Source organism: Coenobita brevimanus, chromosome 61 (genome assembly GCF_032717465.1).
Source record: "Coenobita brevimanus isolate Jiangsu-jjx chromosome 61, ASM3271746v2, whole genome shotgun sequence".
NCBI classification, from domain to species: Eukaryota; Metazoa; Arthropoda; class Malacostraca; order Decapoda; family Coenobitidae; genus Coenobita; species Coenobita brevimanus.
Window position 1 is genome coordinate 41,810,787 of NC_137014.1, and position 21,605 is coordinate 41,832,391.

The following is a 21,605-nucleotide window of genomic DNA, read 5'->3' on the forward strand; positions in this document are numbered from 1 at the left end:
AAGTGTCACCATAGTCTGCAATGAAGGCTTTATATAACCCATCCAGTTTGAAAAATGTCCCTTGAAGTGAATAGTTATCTGAAGTTATCAAAATATAAAATATGAAAGGTGTCACCCTAGTCATTAATGAATGTTTTATGTAACCCATCCAGTTTGGAAAATGTCCCTTGAGCTGAATACTTATATGATGGTATCAAAATATAAAATATGAAAGGTGTCACCATAGTCTTTAATGAAGGCTTTATGTAACCCATCCAGTTTGAAAAATGTCCCTGGAGCTGAACGGTTATCTGAAAGTATCACAAATAAAATATAAAAGGTCGCCGTAGTGTAGGCGAGGTAGTAGCAGAGCAACCGCGGTGTGTTTGGTCAAGCAGACCCATCAACCACAGGACAGCAGTCAGCTCTGTAGAGCCGTCACCTGCTGTGACTTAGTGTTCTTGTGTGGTGGGCGGCACCTGTCCATAGTGAGTTGCTTGGCATTGTGTGCTGGTTTGGTTCCTAGATGGATGCTGCATTTGCATCTCTCCACTCAGTTAACATGGAAACCATAGTAGGCTCCACATCACCATTATTTGGCTGTAGGAGTATGGTTACAATCCAGCAATGTAAATGATTTACTGGGTTAGAAGTAATTTAACTTGTCAGTCAGTGTAGCCACCTAATGAAGAAAGAGCACTCCATTAAGTAAGTGGATGTTGGTCACCACTACCTACTACCAGTACTGTAGAGGTTAAAACATACTGTAGGTACCCAGAATTTTTAAAGATTCTCATTCTTTTCATACTCATTATTTCTCAGCTTGTATGTATTTTCCTAAGTGAAGTTCGCAGTAATGTTACTAAGAAGATCTTGAATTTAATAAAGGTTTTAGTATGAAGAATTGCTTTTACTTGGTTTCATTACTCTGTATTGTTGTAGGAGAAGGAATGGACTTTGATGTCAGACTGTATCAGTGGCACCACATGAGGGCGTCACTCTCCAGTATCTTTGTAGTGATTGGGTTAATGAATTCTGTTATTGCCAGAAGGTAGCATGAATTGAGCTTAAGACATCCCCTGATTGAGGGGGTTAGTATATGATTGGGACAACTCTTGTATTTTTATCCTGCAAAAGCCAGGTGATTGTATGCAGCTGAGAATATGTATTGGAGCCTGAGAGTGTTCTTGCTGTCAGCATTAATCCTTTCATAATGGATACAACTAGTATGGTATTTCATTCCAGCTAACACCAGATGATTATATTCAGCTGTGTGTCTTTGGAACATGAAACTGTTCATACTACAGAATAGTTATTTGCAACTGATGAATACTCCTACCCCAGTTTCAGCATAGTTAATGAACAGATGTAGTCAAATTAGAGGGAAAATCATTTACAGTAGTAACCAAGGAGACAAATTTTTGTCCCATGGCTATTGCTCAAGTGGTAGGTGGTGGCGACCATCATCCACTCACTTGATGTAGTGTTGCCTACTTCCATAGCCTTTATCATTCTTTTCCTGTGCCTGCCCTCCTGTCTTCCTATTTCTCCCATCTTTCCTGTCACTTCGTATCGCCTTTCTTTCCTTTACAGGTGGCTTTACATTAAGTGACGAGCCAAATGGTTTCCTGTAAGCCAAGAAACCATTTACAACACTGGGTGGTAACCATATAACAAAACCATACGTGCTCCCTATGTGTCAACAAGTGGGTTAGTGCCCCTCCCAGTTGGGATTATGGTGTCTGGCAATAGATAGATAGACAGACTATTACTCATCAGGTTCCGGAGGTAGACTGCGAGATAATGCTGATTTTATGTGTATGGCGTGTCGGGGTGAGCAGGTGGAGATTGTTAGACGTGAAAGGATTGAACTTGCTGGTGAATCTCTTGAGTGTGTGGAAGAGTTTTGTTATTTGGGAGACGTGTTGTGTGCTGGAGGTGGGGCTGGAGCTAGCTCTGTGGCTAGGGTGAGAAGTGGTTGGAAGAAGTTCAGGGAGCTCTTTCCTCTCCTGACATTGAGAGGACTCTCCCTACGTGCTAAGGGGTCTTTGTATGCAGCATGTGTTAGGAGTGTAATGCTGTTTGGTAGTGAGACCTGGGCTGTGAAGGAGGAAGATATTCGCCAGCTCAGACGTACAGAAATGACAGTGATTAGGTGGATGTGCAGTGCGTCCCTGCGTCCAAGGCCTGGAGGGGCTGGGTTTACGATGGAAGAGTTGAGAGGTAGGATGGAACTGGAGTGTATTGGTGTTGTGATGAGGAGAGGTAGATTGAGATGATTTGGACTTGTGGAGAGGATGGGGGATGATAATTGGGTGAGGAAGGTGAGAAGTGTTAATATTTGGGGGTGGGGTTATGAGGGGTTGACCGAGGAAGACATGGGACGAGGTCATTAAGTTTGACCTCAGGGTTAAGGGACTGAACAGGGAGGCTGCAATGGATCATGCAGCGTGGACAGCTGCCATTAGGTGACCAAGGCCGACACATGCAAGCATGTTGGAGCCTTTAAAAACGAAAACGTTCCACACATCCATGACAGTATCCGACTTGTTGGAGTGGCCTAATTTCATCAGATGAAAAGAAACCAACTACATCTCTATAGTACCATGAGATAATGTAATTACTGAATACCACATCCAGTATTTTTGTTCTGACCAACAGCAGATGATTTTATTTAGCAGAACGTGAGTTATGGGAGACTGAAGTAATAAGTATCCAGTTATTTGCTCTAGTAAAGGATCTGATAACACCTTCTGACTGACATTATTTTTATTTATGTATTTATTTATTTATTTTTTGCTGCCACAATGATTTTATTCAACAATAGGCTTTTTGAGCTGGATCGGTGGGCCTACACTTACTTATGCCCACCTACTTCTACCCACATTCAGTGAGATACACCTACACCCTTCCACTCCCACCCAGACATATTGACAGCTACCTACAATCACCTGCACTCCAGTGCACCCACCTTCACCCACTTACAAACACCAACACCCACTTACAAGCACCTGCACCCACCCACAGCCATTTATAAGCACCTGCCTCCACCCACACACATTTATAAGCACCTGCACCCACCCACACCCACTTACATCCACCCATACCCTTCTACATTCACCTACACCCACCTATTCCCTCCCACACCCACCTATACCCACCCACGCCCACCACATCCTCCTGCACCCACCCACACCAACCCACACCTGCCTACACCCACCTACACGTACCCAAACCCTTCTGCACCCACATATACTGTACGTACCCATATTTACGTATACATGCCCACACCAAGCTACACCCACCTCCACCCACTCACACATATCCACACCCACGTACTGTACACTCATCCACACCCTTCCACATTCACCGACACCTACTCACATTTACCGACATCCACGCACACCAACTTACACACACACACACACACACACACACACACACACCTAGCTACGTACACTGACATTTATTCAAACACACCCCCACAACTACCCACACACTCACTCCCACACTCCCCCAGACACCCACACCTACTCAAACATAGGGACACACACAAGTACACCCACACCCACTCAGACACACCCACACACACTGACACATTCAAACATACCCACACGCACTCAAAGACTCCCACACCTACTCAAACAGTCCCACACGCACTCAAACATTCCCACACCCATTCAAACATTCCAACATCCTCTCAAACACACCCACACACATTCAGACACATCCACACACACTCAAACACTCCTACACACACTCAGACACACCCATACCAATTCAAGCACACCTACACCTACTCAAGCACACTCAAACACTTCCACTCCCACTCGAACACTCCCACACCCTCGCACACTTATACAATATCTAATTGGTTATAGTTCAAAAAAATATTTCCTTAATTGAATAAAAACATGCTGAAGTGGCAAGACTGAAATAGAGTTATGTCTTGGGAGTGAAAGGGTTAAACCAATCAATTTTCACCAGGTGTTTTCCTTTAGACTACAGATCATAATAGTTGATGTTCCAACCAGGTCCCCAGTTATACTGATGGGCGAACAAGGACAAGAAAGGAACCAATCACGTCCAACAGTCTGAGCCTAAGAATCGAACTTGAGTCTTTTATTTTTGAGCTGAATGTGCTAACCCATGCATCTCTGGCTCCTCAACAAGACAGGTGTCATTTATCACATGAAAAAATAAGTTAACTGGATGTTAATTACCTGACGTGTAGGTGGATGTGGGTGTATGTGTGGGCGGATGCAGGTATTTGGGTAGTTGTGGGTGTGGGTGGATGTAAGTGGATGCAGGTATGTATGGGTAGGAGTAGGTGAGTGTATGTGGATGTAAGTGGGTGCGGGAGGAAGTGGGTGTGGTGGGTAGGTGTAACAGAAGTATTCATAAAGTCCCTTATACTTAAGCTGTGTATCAAATCGTAATTTATTGCTGAAACCTCCTTGAATCTGATCATGTAGGAAGTGTAGATGGGTGTATGTGAGTGGATGTGGGTGTAAGGAGTGTACTTGAGTTTGTGTGTACGAGGGGTACATAGGTGTATATTGGTGTAGGTAAGGTGTACGTAAGTTTGTGTGTAGCAGGGGGTGTACGTAAGTGTATATGGGTGTAGGTGGGTGTGAGTGTCATTAGGTGTAGGTGGGGTGTAACAATTATTTTTGTATATAAAATAAAATTAATGTAGCAACTAGTATTATTAATAATCCTCTAGTGTCAAGTATTATAATAAAGACGCCAAAAATAATAGAACAGGGCTGTCTGCCAAAATGTACGGGGGAAGGGGGAGGTCATCAAACATTTTCGACCGAGCTGTCTTTCGTCAATAGCAAGACATAAGACCCCTTCCCTGAGTCAGGCTGGTTCCCGCCAACACAGAGCCATCAGCGCCATCTATTGTTAAAGTCGTGAACTATGCTTCACAGCTCGGCAACGGGGTATTATGAGACCCTGTTCAAATCCCCCCCCCCCAAAAAAAAAAAATGGTGAGCTAACAATGGTGTTAGGAAACATGCAGCGCCACCTAGTGCGTAAGTCATGAACCATGCTCTACCTCTAATGGAATGGATACGAGGTAAAACGATGTAAGAAAATAGTTGCATCAAGTTTATTGAAAAAGGGGCCTCAGCCAGACATATTTATAAACATTCTTAAGTATATAATGGCCATAAGATTGTTTGTTTTTAAGTTTATCCTAACTTTAAACACACTGGGTAACGTATATAAAATAGTTAATTGCGTGCAGAATACAATGCAGAACCTATCATTTTTATTTACTTGATCTGGAGGCAAAAACTGCACGAGCGCGATAAGATCCTTTTTGTATGCTTGATTCGTCTTAAGCATAGTTATAAAGCTCCGTGGGGGGGTACAGGAACAGCACAACATAAGGCCGCTTCCCTGCTCGAGCTTGAGTGATCGCTGATTGGTCGACGTGGGACTGACGTCACGTTCCCGCCTGGCTGACGTCACGTTCCCGCCAGAAACTTCCCGTTCTCTCGGTGAAACCTGCAACAGAGCCATCTATTATTGAAATTTGAACTAAATTACGCCGTACAGGACAGGGGGGTTATGATTTGCTGTTGGACTCCCCCCCCCCAGACAATGTCGAAGGAACAAATGGGGGAATAAATTGCTGTGGGTGCATGTAAATAGGTAAATGGGGGATGGGCATAGTAGAGTTTAGGATGGCGCACCTGTGGATGGGTGTGGGCAGGTGGGGAAAGGTATGGGTTGCTATGGAAGGGTAAGAATAGGTATAGAAGGGTGTGGATAGATTTGGAAGGGTGTGGATAGGTGTAGGTAAATGTGGAAGGGGACAGGTAGGTGTGGATGGGTGTGGGTGGGTATGGATGCGTGAAGGTAGGTATAAAAGGGTGTAGGTAGGTGTAGACGGATCTGGGCAGGTGTGGAAGGGTGTGGGTAAGTGTGGAGGGTGTGGGTAAGTCTGGATGGGTGAAAGTAGGTGTGGAATGTTGTGGGTAGGTGTGGAAGGGTGTGGGTAGGTTTGGATGGATGTGGGTGGGTATAGAAGGATGTGGGTACGTGTGGAAGCTTGTGGGTAGGTGGGGATGGGTGTGGGTAGGTATGGAAAGGTGTGGATAGTCTGGATGGGTATGGGTGGGTGTGGAAGGGTATGGGCAGGTGTGGATGGGTGTTGGTAGATATGGATGGGTGTGGTTGGATATGGAAGGGTGTAGGTAGGTGTTAATGGATGTGGGTAGGTATGAGTGAGTATAGGAAGGTATGGATGGGTGTAGGTGGGTATGGAAGGTGTGGGTAGGCATGGATGGATGTGGGTAGATGTGGATGGGTGTGGGTAGATGTGGAAGAGTTTGGGTAGGTATGTATGGGTGTGAATAGGTGTGTGTGTGTGTGTGTGTGTGTGTGTGTGTGTATGTAGGTGTACAAGGGTGTGGGTACTTGTGCATGGGTGTTGTGGGTATGGGAGGGTGTGGGTATGTGTGGAAGATGTGGATGGGTGTGCAAGGGTGTGGGTAGGTATGGATGGGTGTGGGTAGGTGTGAAAGGTGAGTAGGTGTGGGAAGGTGTGGGCAGATGTGGATCGGTTTAGGTAGGTGTGGATGGGTGAGGATAGGTATGGAAAGGTATGGGTATGTGTGGAAGGTTGTGGATAGGTGTAGACGGATGTGGGTAAGTATGCATGGGTGTGGGTAGGTGTGGAAGACTGTGATGAACTGTGCATGGGTGTGGGTAGATCTGGAGGTGTGTGGGCAGGTATGGATGGGTGTGGGTGTGTATGGAAGGGCGTAGGTACTTGTGGAAGATTGTGGTTAGGTGTGGATGGGTGTGGGTAGGTGTGGAAGAGTTTGGGTAGGTATGTATGGGTGTGAATAGGTGTGGTAGGGTGTGGATAGGTGTGTGTGTGTGTGTGTGTGTGTGTGTATGTAGGTGTACAAGGGTTTGGGTACTTGTGCATGGGTGTTGGTGGTATGGGAGGGTGTGGGTATGTGTGGAAGATGTGGAAGGGTGTGGGTAGGTATGGATGGGTGTGGGTAGGTGTGAAAGGTGATGAGTAGGTGTGGATGGGTGTGAGTAGATGTGGATGGGTGTGGGCAGGTGTGAATGGGTGGAGGTAGGTGTGGAAAGGTGTGGACAGGTGTGGATGAGTCTATGTAGGCGCAGATAGGTGAGGGTAGGTATGGAAGGTTGTGGATAGGTAGGGACGGGTGTGGGTAAGTGTGGATGAGTGTGGGTGAGTATGGAAGGGTGTGGGTACGTGGGGAAGACTGTTATTAGCTGTGCGTGGGTGTGGGTAGGTCTGCAGTGTGTGGGCAGGTTTGGATGGGTGTGGGTGGGTATGGAATGGCGTAGGGACTTGTGGAAGATTGTGGTTAGGTGTGAATAGGTGTGTGTAGATGTGGAAGTGTAGGGGTAGGGGTAGATGGGTGTGGGTTAGGTATGGATGGGTGTGAATTGGTGTGAGAGGATGTGTATAGGTGTGGAAGGATGTGGATGGGTATGTGTAGGTATGGAAGGGTTTCGGTAGATGTGGATGGGTGTGGGTAGATGTGGAGGGGTGTAGGCATGTGTGGAAGGTTGTTGGAAGGTAGGTGTGGAAGGGTGCTGGTAGGTGTGGAAGGATGTGGGTAAGTGTGCATGGGTGTGGGTGGGTATGGAAGAGTGTGGGTAAGTGTAGAAGATTGTCGTTAGGTGTGGATAGGTGTGGATGGGTGTGTGGTGTGGAAGGGTGTGGGTAGGTGTGGAAGGATGTGGGTACGTGTGCATGGGTGTGAGTGGGTATGGAAGAGTGTGGGTACGTGTAGAAGATTGTGGTTAGGTGTGGGTAGGTGTGGATGGGTGTGGGTAGGTGTGGATGGGTGTGTGGTGTGGAAGGGTGTGGGTAAGGGTGGATGGGTGTGGGTAGGCATGGATGGGTGTGGATAGGTGTGGAAAGGAATGGGTAGCTGTGGATGGGTGTGGGTAGATGTGGAGGAGTGTGGGCAGGTGTGGATGGGTAGGGGTAGATGTGGAAGGTTGTGGGTAGGTGTGGAGAGGTGTGGGTAATTGGGGATGGATGTGAGTAGGTGTGCATGTGTGTGGATGGGTATGGAAGGGTGTGGATAAGTGTGGAAGATGTGATTATGAGTCGATGGGTGTAGGTGGGTATGAAAGGATGTGTGGAGGTGTGGATGGGTGTGAGTAGGTGTCGAAGGTTATGGGACGGTGTAGTGGAGCAGGGTGTGGGTGGGTGTGGATGGGTGTGGGTAGGTGTGGAAGGGTGTGGGTAGGTGTGGAATGGTGTGGGTAGGTGTAGATGGGTGAGGGTAGGTGTTAATAGGTGTAAACAGATGTGGAAAGGTTTGAGTGGGTCTGAAAGTGTGTGGATAGGTTTGGAAAAGTGTGGATAGGTGTAGAAGGTTGTGGGTAGATGTGGATGGGTGTGTGTAGGTGTGGAAGGTTGTGGGCAGGTGTGGATGGATGTGGAAAGGTGTGGATAGGTGTCGAAGGTTGTAGCTATTTATGGAAGGGTGTGGGTAGGTGTGGATGGGTGTAGAGGGGTGTGGGCAGGTATGGATGGGTGTGAGTAGGTGTGGATGGGTGTGGGTAGGTGTGGATGAGTGTAGAAGGGTGCGGGCAGGTATGGATGCGTGTGGGTAGGTGTGGATGGGTGTGGGTAGGTGTGGATGGGTGTGGATGGATGTGGGTAGATGTAGATGGGTGGAAGTGGGTGCTCGTGGGTGTAGATGGGTTTAAACGGGTATGGGTGTATGTAGGTAGATAGGTGGAAGTGGGCACTAGTGGGTGTAGGTGGATTTACACGTGTGTGGGTGGATGTAGATGGGTGGCAGTGAGTGTTAGTGGGTGTGGGTGGGTTTACATAGGTGTGGGTGAATGTAGATGGATGGAAGTGGGTGTGGGTGAGTTTACATGGGTATGGGTGGATGTAGATGGGTGAAAGTGGGCGTAGGTGGGTTACAATGGTTTGGGTAGATGTAGATGGGTGGAAGTGGGTGTAGGTGCGTGTAGGTGGTTATAGGTAATTGCAGGTGGGTGTATATGGGTATAAGTGGATGTGTGTGGGTGTAGATGGGTATGACTGTGTGCATGACTGATTCCGATCCTACATGTATACTTAAACACAAGACTGTCTATCCACACTTACTTACATAGGCACGACTGTCTATCCACACTCACTTACATAGACACGACTGTCAATCCACACCCACTTACACAGGTGCGACTGTCTATCCACACTCACCGACATAGGTGAGACTGTCCATCCACACCCACTCACATGGGCATGACTGTCCATCCACACCCATTTACATAGGCAAGACTGTCTATCCACACCCACTTACATATGCACCAATATTAACTCTATTATTCACGTATAATTTAAGTACAGTATATATGTAGCAATAAAACTCCGAACACAGAAATTTTTTAATAACGTAACTTTGCGCAATCAACCATTTCGGGTCCAACAGCTGACATCTGAGTTTGGTCTAGATTCCTCTGAGGTTATTTTGGTCGCCCCCTTCAACGTCAGGTAGTGAAATGTGGCGGAATCTGAGCGTAGAGTTTTAAAAGCTCTTGCTCTTGGATGGCGCTGCATCCAGTCTCGAAAAATTGACCTTCAGCAGTTTGTATCCCTACTCAGTAACAATCCCTCTTCCCAGGACACACCCTCAAGCTCGCATACATATTCCAGCACCTTAACCCTCCATCTCGTTCTGTCATCTTCTCTTTCTCCCTCAATCACCTCCCTTTCGTATACTCACAGTAAATCTCCCACGTTCCATTTGGCATCTGGTCCCCTTTTCTATACAAACCACCCCACCCTCATAAATCCATCTAAACCTATTTAAACCTACTCACATTCACCTACACCCATTCAGATCCACATGTAAATGCTCAAACGTACTGACACCCCTCTATAATCACCTACATCGATTCATGCCGACCTACACCCAACCTCGGCCAAATACACCTACCCACACCTGGCAACACCCACCCACATCCACTTACGGCTGCCCCTACCCACATCTACCCACAAACATCTCCACGTCCTCCAACACCTACCCACACCCAGTCACATCCACCTACACCCAACCTCACCATACTTCACCCACCCATACTCACCTACACCGACTTACATCCTGCCACACTCACTTAAACCATAACTGTGAGTGTTTTTGCGTGTGACTGAGTGTGCGTTGTCATGGAGACCAACAGCTGCGACGTCCGTCATCCTTTCTCCACAGTGGCCAATATAAAAATGACGATATTTCCATTATTTTATCTTTCTGGACTGTTTCTTTGGTACAGACGGATGGGTATATGGATATTACAATACTTACATCACTTATATTTTGCCTTTGTAGCCAATAAAGCTTATTTAAGCCAAAATAAAAAGCTCCACAGAGTTGCCAAGTAAATTAAAACTATAAGCTTCCTGCTTCGATCGTAAATCAGAGAGAAAAAAAAAGTAAGGTTTCTAGTTTATAGCGATCTTAGGGTTCACGGAGATGAAATATTTGTAACAACGCAAATACATATGCCACTGCCCTTAATTTTATGATCGCTCATGTTGTAATAATCATATAAATTCGTAAATGCCTAGCACACTGAGATCTGGGAACTGTGTAGTGTTATGAGACCTCGAGGTTTCGGTCGAACTCAAAAACGCCTTTGGTCGAGCTGCTTCATTGCTTCAACTCGACGAGGTCAGATAACCTTCGTGTTTCAATTACACTCTTATATGACTTTATTTTCACTAACACAGCCACAACAGCACATCAGGAGGGTTAATTACTATATATTATCAGCGATAAATACCTCAAGCAGGGCTAAAAAAAACAGCCTCAGTTCTGGATTTTGCTGCTGAAATTATGAAAGTAGAATTGGCAGTCTTTGGCATCCATGTTGGGCCAGAGAGATACACGCACACAGAAATTACCAGAGTGATATCTTTGCGATTATTTTCCTATAAGAGATGATTTTGTCCTGTTCTTTGTATATGTCAAGAGTCCATTCTATACCACCTTCAGGCGGAATACCAGCCTCCAAAATTACCTAATAATGATACCAGAGGCAACCACAAAAAGTCCTTCAGCGAATTATTTACTTGCAAGGGTTTCTCTTCTTAGTATCACAACCTGACACACTTACCAACAACTCCCTGAAAATGACGTCAGAATTAAAACAATTTTACCTTAGCGCCGTTCATCCATTTTGTAATATTATTGTCAACTGATGTGACTAAAAAACATAGTAATTTGTGTGTAGTTATGTAGTGCAGTTGAATCAGACATCAGGTATACATTAGGACCACATTTCCTGACGTGCCTGATTAAGTTCCAGTAAAATATGGCGTAATATTCATAAAATTTCTCGACCTTTACCTGAGTACAGAAGCCTTTTGTTTTCACTCGTATATCGTCCAAACACTTCACAACCAATCCAGGGTGAATATTTAGCTGTAAATACGTCGATATAGACCGATTTCTGATACTGATTCACTTCTATAGATGAATTTTTATCGTAAGAAATGGTTAACATCATTTACGAATACGGCCCTACAACCCTTACCCCCTCGCATCACCTCACACAATTACCAGATCACAAGGTGTCTCAGGAAACTGCATGTCAAATTCAGTCAACCTAGAAACACAAATATCTCACAGAATGGTTTTAGATTATGACCACTAAGACAGCACGGACGAAATATGTCAGAGAAACTAGAGGTCTTTAATATATCGGTTTAATCTCGAATCGAAATGAGAGACCATGGGTACTTTTACAGTTGGTAATATTTGTAAGCACATCATTTTAGCTTTAAGTAACGTTATTCAAGTATACAAACAATAAATAAGTATTGTCGGTATTGTAATATCGGTACAGCCGCCCGTCTGCACCAAAGAAACAGTCCTAAACGATAAATTAGTGGAAATATCGTCATTTTTATGTCGGCCACCGAGGCGGAAAGGTGGCTCGGATGTCGCTCATGTAAGCAGGGAAACAAATGGTCTCCATGGCAACGCAGACGCCGGACTGTATTATTGTTATACCTTTTCTGTAGTGATTTATTCTGCACATAACCCATCAGTATCTACTTGTATGATACTGATACAAATAATTTCGGCATGAAAACAATATTAATGTCATAGAAGGGTACACTAAGCTGAAATACGAGAAATATATCGCTAAGGAAGAGGTGCGAGGGAAGAGGATTTGTGTAAGTGGGTGTACATGGGTATGGGTAGGAGTAGGGGTTTTTAAGTGAGTGTTGGGTGGTGTAGGTAAGAGTGGGTGGGTGTAGGTGGATGTAGTTTGGCCTGAATGGTTATGCAGTGAATGGGTGAAGTTAATTGTGAATGAATTCAGATGGGTGTTGGTATGGGGAGGTCAGTGTAGGTAACTGTAAGTGGGTGTGGGTAGGCTTTGCTGAATCCGAATGGCTGTGGTGTTGGGTGGTTGTATGTGGATGGATGTATGTGGTTGTTGGTGGATGTATGTGGGTATGAATGGATGTACAGTATGTGGGCATGGGCGAATGTAGGTGCGTTTGTATGTGACTAGGTGAATGTAAATGGATGTATGTGGGAGTGGGTAGAAGTATGTGGGTGTGGATGTATGTATGTGGGGGTGGGTGGATCTAGGTGGGTGTGGGTGGATGTGGACGGCAGTGGCGTAGATATGGAGGGTAGCCGACTCCACAGTCAGCCCTTGCCGCTTCCCCACTGGCCAACCACTGAAACTTCGCTTTATTTAAAATGTGCATATTCTATAGCTATTTCCCCCTCCTCCCCGAGATGAGGGGTCTGGCTACACCTTCGCCCTCTACCCTTCCATTTATCAAGACCTGGCTACGCCGCTGGTGGACGGATGTGACTTGGTGAAGACGAATGTGAGTGGCTGTGTGTAGATGAAGATGGATGGGTAGGTGATGAGCGGGTAGGTAAAGATGGGTGGGTAGGTGATGGGTGGGTAGATGAAGATGGGTGGGAAGGTGATGGTAGGTGATGGATGGGTAGATGTTGGGTGGGTAGGTGAAGATGGGTGGGACGATGATGGTAGGTGATGGATGAGTAGGTGTTGCGTGGGTTGAAGATGGGTCTATGCATAGGCATGACTGTCTATCCAAATCCACCAACATTTTATGCCCACAAGCACGACTTTTTATCCACTCTTACTTCCTGTGTATCAGTGTCCCTCCACATCCACCTACATGAAATGCTGAGTTTATATGTACATACAGTACTGTATGCTGTAGTACGTATGTATGTATGTATTGTATGGACGAGTATGTGTGTACTGTATGTATGTATGTATGTATAAAAAACAGTGCTACCAAAGATACCTTATTAACGAAGCTGTATACAACCAAGCCTTCGGATCCAGTGTCGGGTATTTGGGTACAGGTGATGACTGATGTCCTCTGTAGGGGTGCTGTGGCCACCACCTGAGACGCTGGTAAGAGAACGTGAGCATAAATATTAGCAAGTATTTACCCTCGTCTGACGAAGTGGCAGAGCCTGGGAGGGGGGGCTGGGGACCCCCCAAACCAGACCCTAGGCCCCCTCCCTACTCTCCACTTTTGACATTCATGTTAACTTAATGTGTAAAGACTGATTGGCAATTCCCCTCCCCCCCAGATTAGCACTTAGCCCCACCTTGGCCCCCCCCAGGTTAGGACATGACCCCAAATTGGCCCCCCCAGATTAGGCATGGCCCCCCCCTGCCCCCCCCAGGTTAGGACATGGCCACACCCTGGCCCCCCCAGATTAGGACTTGGCCACATCTTGGCCCAGGACATGGCCCCAAATTGACCCCCCCAGAGTAGGACATGGTCACACCCTGCTCCCCTCCCCCCAGATTAGGACATGGCCCCACCTTGAACCCACCCCTTTTGTGAAAGTCTGCTACGCCACTAGTATGACGCTGCATACTATCAGCAGTGGCCCCGGGTAAACGGCTTCTAAAAGACATTATCCCTACTCAGCAACGACCTCTCTTCCCACTGCACACCTCCTACTTCTCTTGAATAATCGCCCATCTTATCTGTCCAACTCGTTTCGTTCTTCGTTTCTTCATCCCCAACCACCTCATGTCACTACACTCCTAGTCAGTCTCTCACTATACACCTTACCCTTGGATTCCCTCTCCTGCTCCTCACAACAACTCCACACTTATAAACACACCTACACTCACAATCACCCAACTTCACTCACCCACTCACCAACACACAGCCATTCACACCTACACCCAGCCATTCAACCAGTTACTACCAACACAAACGTGTGTGTGTGGATGTAGATGGGTGGAAGTGGGTGTTAGTGGATGTGGGTGGGTTTACATAGGTGTGGATGAATGTAGATAGATGGAAGTGGATGTGGGTGAGTTTACATGGGTATTGGTGGATGTAGATGGGTGGAAGTGGGTGTAGGTGGGTTTAAATGGGTGTGGGTAGATGTAGATGGGTGGAAGTGGGTGTAGGTGGTCATGGGTAATTGCAAGTGGGTAAAAGTGGGTATAAGTGGTTGTGGGTGGGAATAGATGGGTATGACTATGTATGACTGATTCCGCTCCTACATGTATACTTAAACACAAGACTGTCTATCCACACTCACTTACATAGGCACGACTGTCTATCCACACTCACTTACATAGGCACGACTGTCTATCCACACTCACTTACATAGGCACGACTGTCTATCCACACTCACTTACATAGGTACGACTGTCTATCCACACTCACTTACATAGGCACGACTGTCTATCCACACTCACTTACATAGGCACGACTGTCTATCCACACCCACTTTCATAGGTGCGACTGTCGATCCACACCCACTTACATAGGTGCGACTGTCTATCCACACTCACTTACATAGGTGCGACTGTCTATCCACACCCACTCACATGGGCACGACTGTCTATCCACACCCATTTACATAGGCAAGACTGTCTATCCACACCCACTTACATACGCACTAACATTAACTCTATTATTCACGTATAACTTAAGTACAGTATATATCTAGCAATACAACTCCGAACACTGAAATTTTTTAATAACGTGACTTAGCGCAATCAACTATTTCGGGTCCAACAGCTGAAATTTTGAGTTTGGTCTAGATTCCTCTGAGGAGGTTATTTTGGTCGCCCCCTTCGGTGTCTGGTAGTGAAATGTGGCGGGTTTTGAGCGTAGAGTTTTACAAGCTCTTGCTCTTGGATGACGCTTCATCCAGTCTCGAAAAATTGACCTTCAGGAGTTTGTATCCCTACTCAGTAACAATCCCTCTTCCCAGGACACACCCTCAAGCTCCCTTACATATATCAGCACCTTGACCCTCCATCTCGTTCTGTCATCCTCTCGTTCTCGCTGTCACCTCCCTTTCGTACACTCACAGTAATTCCCCAACTTTCCACCACCCCACACTCATAAATCCATCTAAACCTATTTAAACCTGCTCACATTCACCTACACCCATCCAGATCCACATGCAAATGCAAAAACCTACCGACACCCTTCTATAACCACCTACATCGATTCATGCCCACCTACACCCAACCTCGGCCAAATACACCTACCCACACCTGGCAACACCCACCCACATCCACTTACGCCCGCCCATACCCACATCTACCCACAACCACTTCCACGTCCCCGAACACCTACCCACACCCAATCACATCCACCTACATCCAACCACACCACACTTCACCCACCCATACCCACCTACATTGACTTACATCAAGCCACACTCACTTAAACCAAAACTGTGAGTGTTTTTGCATGTGACTGAGTGTGCGTTGCCATGGAGACCAACAGCAGCGACGTCCCAGTCGTCCTCTCTCCTCGGTGCCCAACATAAAAATGACGATATTTCCATTATTTTATCTTTCTGGACTGTTTCTTAGGTACAGGCGGGTGGGTTTATGGATATTACAATACTTTCATCACTTATAATTTGCCTTTGTAGCCATTAAAGATTATTTAAGCCAAAATAAAGTGCAGCACAGAGTTCCCAAGTAAATTAAGACTATGAGCTTCCTCCTTCGATCGTAAATCATAGGGGAAAAAAATAATATTTATCGTTCATGGCGATCTTAGGGTTCACGGAGATGAAATATTTGTAACAACGCAAATACTTATATTATGCCACTGCCCTTTATTTTATGATCCCTCATGTTGTAATAATTTTATAAATTCGTAAATGCCTAGCACACTGAGATCTGGGAACTGTGTAGTGTTGGAAGACCTCAAGGTTTCGGACGAACTCAAAAACGCCTTTGGTCGAGCTGCTTCATTGCTTCAACTCGACGAGGTCAGATAACCTCCGTGTTTCAACTACACTCTTATATGACTTGATTCTCACTAACACAGTCACAACAGCACATCAGGAGGGTTAATTATCATATATTATTAGCGATAAATATCTCAAGCAGCGCTAAAAAAACAGCCACAGTTTTGAATTTTGCTGCTGAAATTATGAAAGTAGAATTGACAGTCTTTGGCATCCATGTTGGGCCAGGGAGACACACACAGAAATTACCAAAGTGATATCTTTGCGATTATTTTCCTTTGAGATAATTTTGTCCTATTCCTTGTATACGCAAACAGCCCATTCTATACCACCTTCAGGCGGAATAACAGCCTTCAAAATGACCTAATAATGATACCGAAGACAGCCACAAAAAGTCCTTCAGCGAATTATTTACTTGCAAGGGTTTCTCTTCTTAGTATCACAACCTGACACACTTACCAACAACTCCCTGAAAATGACGTCAGAATTAAAATAATTTTACCTTAGCGCCGTTCATCCATTCTGTAATATTATTAACAACTGATGTGACTAAAAAACATAGTAATTTGTGTGTAGTTATGTAGTGCAATTCAACCAGACATAAAGCGTACATTAGGACCACATTAGCTGACATGACTGATTAAGTTCCAGTAAAATATGGCGTAATATTCATAAAATTTCTCGACCTTTACCTGAGTACAGAAGCCTTTTGTTTTCACTCGTATATCGTCCAAACACTTCACAACCAATCCAGGGTGAATATTTAGCTGGAAATACGTCCATACAGACCGATTACTGATTCTGATTCACTTCTATAGATGAATATTTATCGTAAGAAATGGTTAACATCATTTACGAATACGGCCCTACAACCCTCGCACCCTCGCATCACCCCAAACAATTACCAGATCACAGGGTGTCTCAGGAAATTACATGTCATAAATTCAGTCAACCGAGAAACATAACTATCTCACAGAATGGTTTTTGATTATGACCGCTAAGACAGCACGGACGAAATATGTAAGAGAAACAAGCTGTCTTTAATATAGCGGTTTAATCTCGAACCGAAATCAGAGATCAAGGGTACTTTTACAGTTGGTAATATTTGTAAGCACATGATTTTAGCTTTAAATAACGTTATTCAACTATACAGATAATAAATAAGTATTGTCGGTATTGTAATATCGGTACAGCCACCCTTCTGCACCAAAGAAACAGACCTAAACGATAAAATAGTGGAAATATCGTCATTTTTATGTCGGCCACCGAGAAGAGAGGGTTGCAGCGAGGTCGCTCGTGTCGGCTGGGAAACAAATGGTCTCCATGGCAACGCAGACGCTGGACTGTATTATTGTTATACCTTTTCTATAGTGATCTATTCTACATATAACCCTTCAGTATCTACTTGTATGATGCTGATACAAATAATTTCGGCATCAAAACAATATTAATGTCATAGAAGAGAAACTAAGCTGAAATACGAGAAATATATCGCTAAGGAAGAGGTGCGAGGGAAGAGGGTGGGTGTAAGTGGGTGTACGTGCGTGTGGGTAGGTGTTGGGGTTTTTAAGTGGGTGTTGGATGGTGTAGGTAAGAGTGGGTGGGTGTAGGTGGATGTAGTTTGGCCTGAGTGGTTATGCATTAAATAGCTGAAGTTAATTGTGAATGAATTCAGGTGGGTGTTGGTCTGAGGATGTCGGTGTACAGTAGGTAACTGTGAATGGGTGTAGGTAGGCTTTGCTGAATCCGAGTGGCTGTGGTATTGGGTGGATGTATGTGGTTGTTGGTGGATGTATGTGGGTATGAATGGATGTACAGTATGTGGGCTTGGGTGAATGTAGGTGCGTGTGTATGTGACTAGGTGAGTGTAAATAGATGTATGTGGGAGTGGGTAGAAGTATGTGGGTGTGGATGGATGGATGTAGGTGTGGGTGGATCTAGGTGGGTGTGGGTGGATGTGGACAGCAGTGGCGCAGATATGGAGGGTACCCGGCCCCCCAGTCAGACCCTTGCTGCCCTCCCATTGGCCAATCACTGAAACTTCGCTTTATTTATAATGTGCATATTCTATAGCTATTCCCCTTTCCCCCCCTCGCCCTCTACCCCTCCATTTATCAAGACCTGGCTACGCCGCTGGTGGATGGATGTGACTTGGTGAAGATGAATGTGAGTGGCTGTGTGTAGATGAAGATGGGTGGGTAGACAATGGGTGGATAGGTAAAGATGGGTGGGTAGGTGATGGTAGGTGATGGGTGGGTAGGTGTTGGGTGGGTTGAAAATGGGTGTATGCATAGGCAAGGCTGTCTATACAAATTCAACAACATTTAATGCCCACAAGCACGACTTTCTATCCACTCTTACTTCCTGTGTATCAATGTCCCTCCAAATCCATTTACATGAAATGCTGAGTTTATATGTATATACAGTACTGTACGCTGTAGTACGTATGTATGTATGTACTGTATGGACCAGTATGTGTGTACTGTATGTATGTATGTATGTATGTATCCATATATGTATAAAAAGCAGTGCTACCAAACACCTTATTAACGAAGCTGTATACAACCAAGCCTTCGGATCCAGTGTCAGGAATTTGGGCACAGGTGATGACTGATGTCCTCTGTAGGGGTGCTGTGGCCGGCACCTGAGACGCTGGTAAGAGAATGTAAGCATAAATATTAGCAAATATTTACCCTCGCTTGACGAAGTGGCAGAGCCGGGGAGGGAGGCTGGTGACTCCCCAAACCAGACCCTTGGCCCGCTCCCTACTCTCCACTTTTGACATTTATGTCAACTCAATGTGTAAAGACTGATTGTCAATTCCCCTCCCCCCCAGATTAGCACTTGGCCCCACCTTGGCCCCCCCAGGTTAGGGCACGGCCCCAAATTGGCCCCCCTCAGATTAGGACATAGCCCCACCCTGGCCCCCCCAGATTAGGACATGGTCACACCCTGACCCCCCCAGATTAGGACTTGGCTACATCTTGGCCCAGGACATGGCCCCAATTTGCCCCCTCCAGATTAGGACATGGCCACATCCTGGCCCCCCCAGATTAGGACTTGGCCCCACCTTGGCCCTACCCCTTTTGTGAAAGCCTGCTACGCCACTAGTGTGACGCTGCATACTATCAGCAATGGCCCTGGGTAAACAGCTTCTAAAAGACTTTATCCCCACTCAGCAACGACCCCTCTTGCCATTGCACGCCTCAACCTTCTCTTGAATTATCGCTCATCTTATCTGTCCAACTCGTTTTCGTTCTTCGTTTCTTCCTCCTCAACCACCTCATGTCACCACACTCCTAGTCAGTCTCTCACTATGCACCTTACCCTTGGATTCCCTCTCCTCCACACAACCACTCCACACTTAAAAACACACACACTCACAAACACTCAACTTCACCCACCCATACTCACCTACATCCAGCCATTCACACCTACACCCAGCAATTCACACCAGTTACTATTAACACAAACCCTAACACCTATGCACCCCACACCCAACCACACCTATCCACACACACCTACACCTACCTTAATCTACAATCACTGCACTCATCCACGCCCAACTACACCCAGCCACGACCAATTTACACCTACTTACACCCGTCCACACCGACCTACATTCATCCACGCCCACCTACAACCACGCACACTCACCCACACACACCTACACCCATCAACGACCATCCCAGCACACTTACACCCACCCACACCCATATACCCTCACCCACGCCGACGGACACCCATCACACCCCATCTACACCTACCCAAACCCACACACTCCTAAAACAGCAAATATTTTTTATATGCGAGTTGAGTCTGCGTTGCCATGGAAACCACTCGTTTTCCCGCCAACAGGAGCCGTACGTCCCTGTCATCCTCTCTCCTCGGTAGCCAACATAAAATTGACGATATTTCCATTATTTTATCTTTCTGGACTGTTTCTTTGGTAAAGGCGGGTGGGTATATGGATATTACAATACTTACATCACTTATATTTTGCCATTGTAGCCAATAAAGATTATTTAAACCAAAATAAAGAGCTGCACAGAGATACCAAGTAAATTAAGAATATTTTCCTCCTGCCCCGATCGTAATTTATAGAAATAACTAAGGCTCCTAGTTCCGAGTGAGCTTAGAGTTCAGGGAGTTTAAATATTTGTAAGAACGCAAATACTTATGCGACGGACCTTATTTTTATGATCGCTCATGTTGTAATAATTATATAAATTAGTAAATGCCTAGCACACTGAGATCTGGGAACTGTATAGTGTGGTGAGACTTCGAGGTTTCGGACGATCGCAAAAACGCCTTTGGTCGAGCTGCTTCAATGAGTCAACTCGACGAGGTTACCTGCGTGTTTCAACTACACTCTTATATGACTTTATATTCACTAACACAGTCACAACAGGACATCAGGAGGGTTAATTACTATATTTTATCAGTGGTAAATACCTAAAGCAGAGCTAAAAAAAAAACAGCCACAGTTCTGAATTTTGCTGCTGAAATTATGAAAGTAGAATTGGCAGTCTTTGGCATCCATGTTGGGCCAGGGAGACACACGTACACAAAAATTACCAGAGCGATATCTTTGCGATTATTTTCCTTTAAGGGATAATTTTGTCCTATTCCTTGTATACGCAAACAGCCCATTCTATACCACCATCAGGCGGAACACCAACCTTCAAAATTCTCTAATAATGATACCAAAGACAGCCACAAAAAGTCCTTCACCGAATTATTCACTTGCAAGGATTTCTCTTCTTAGTATCACAACCTGACACACTTACCAACAACTCCCTGAAAATGACGTCAGAATTAAAATGCTTTTACCTTAGCGCCGTTCATCCATTCTGTAATATTATCATCAACTGATGTGACTAAAAAACATAGTAATTTGTGTGTACATAATTATGTAGTGCGGTTCAACGAGACATCAGGTGTACATTAGGACCACATTAGCTGACATGACCGATTAAGTTCCAACAAAACATGACGTAATATTCATAAAATTTCTCGACCTTTACCTGTGTGCAGAAGCCTTTTGTTTTCACTCGTATATCGCCCAAACACTTCACAACCAGTCCAGGGTGAATATTTAGCTGAAAATACGGCGATATAGACCGATTTCTGATACAGATTCACTTCTATAGACGAATTTTTATCGTAAGAAATGGTTAACATCATTTACGAATACGGCCCTACAACCTCTCACACCCTCGTATCAACCCAAACAGTTACCAGATCACAGGGTGTCTCAGGAAACTGCATGTCATAAATTCAGTTAATCGAGAAACATAAATATCTCACAGAATGGTTTTAGATTATGACCGCTAA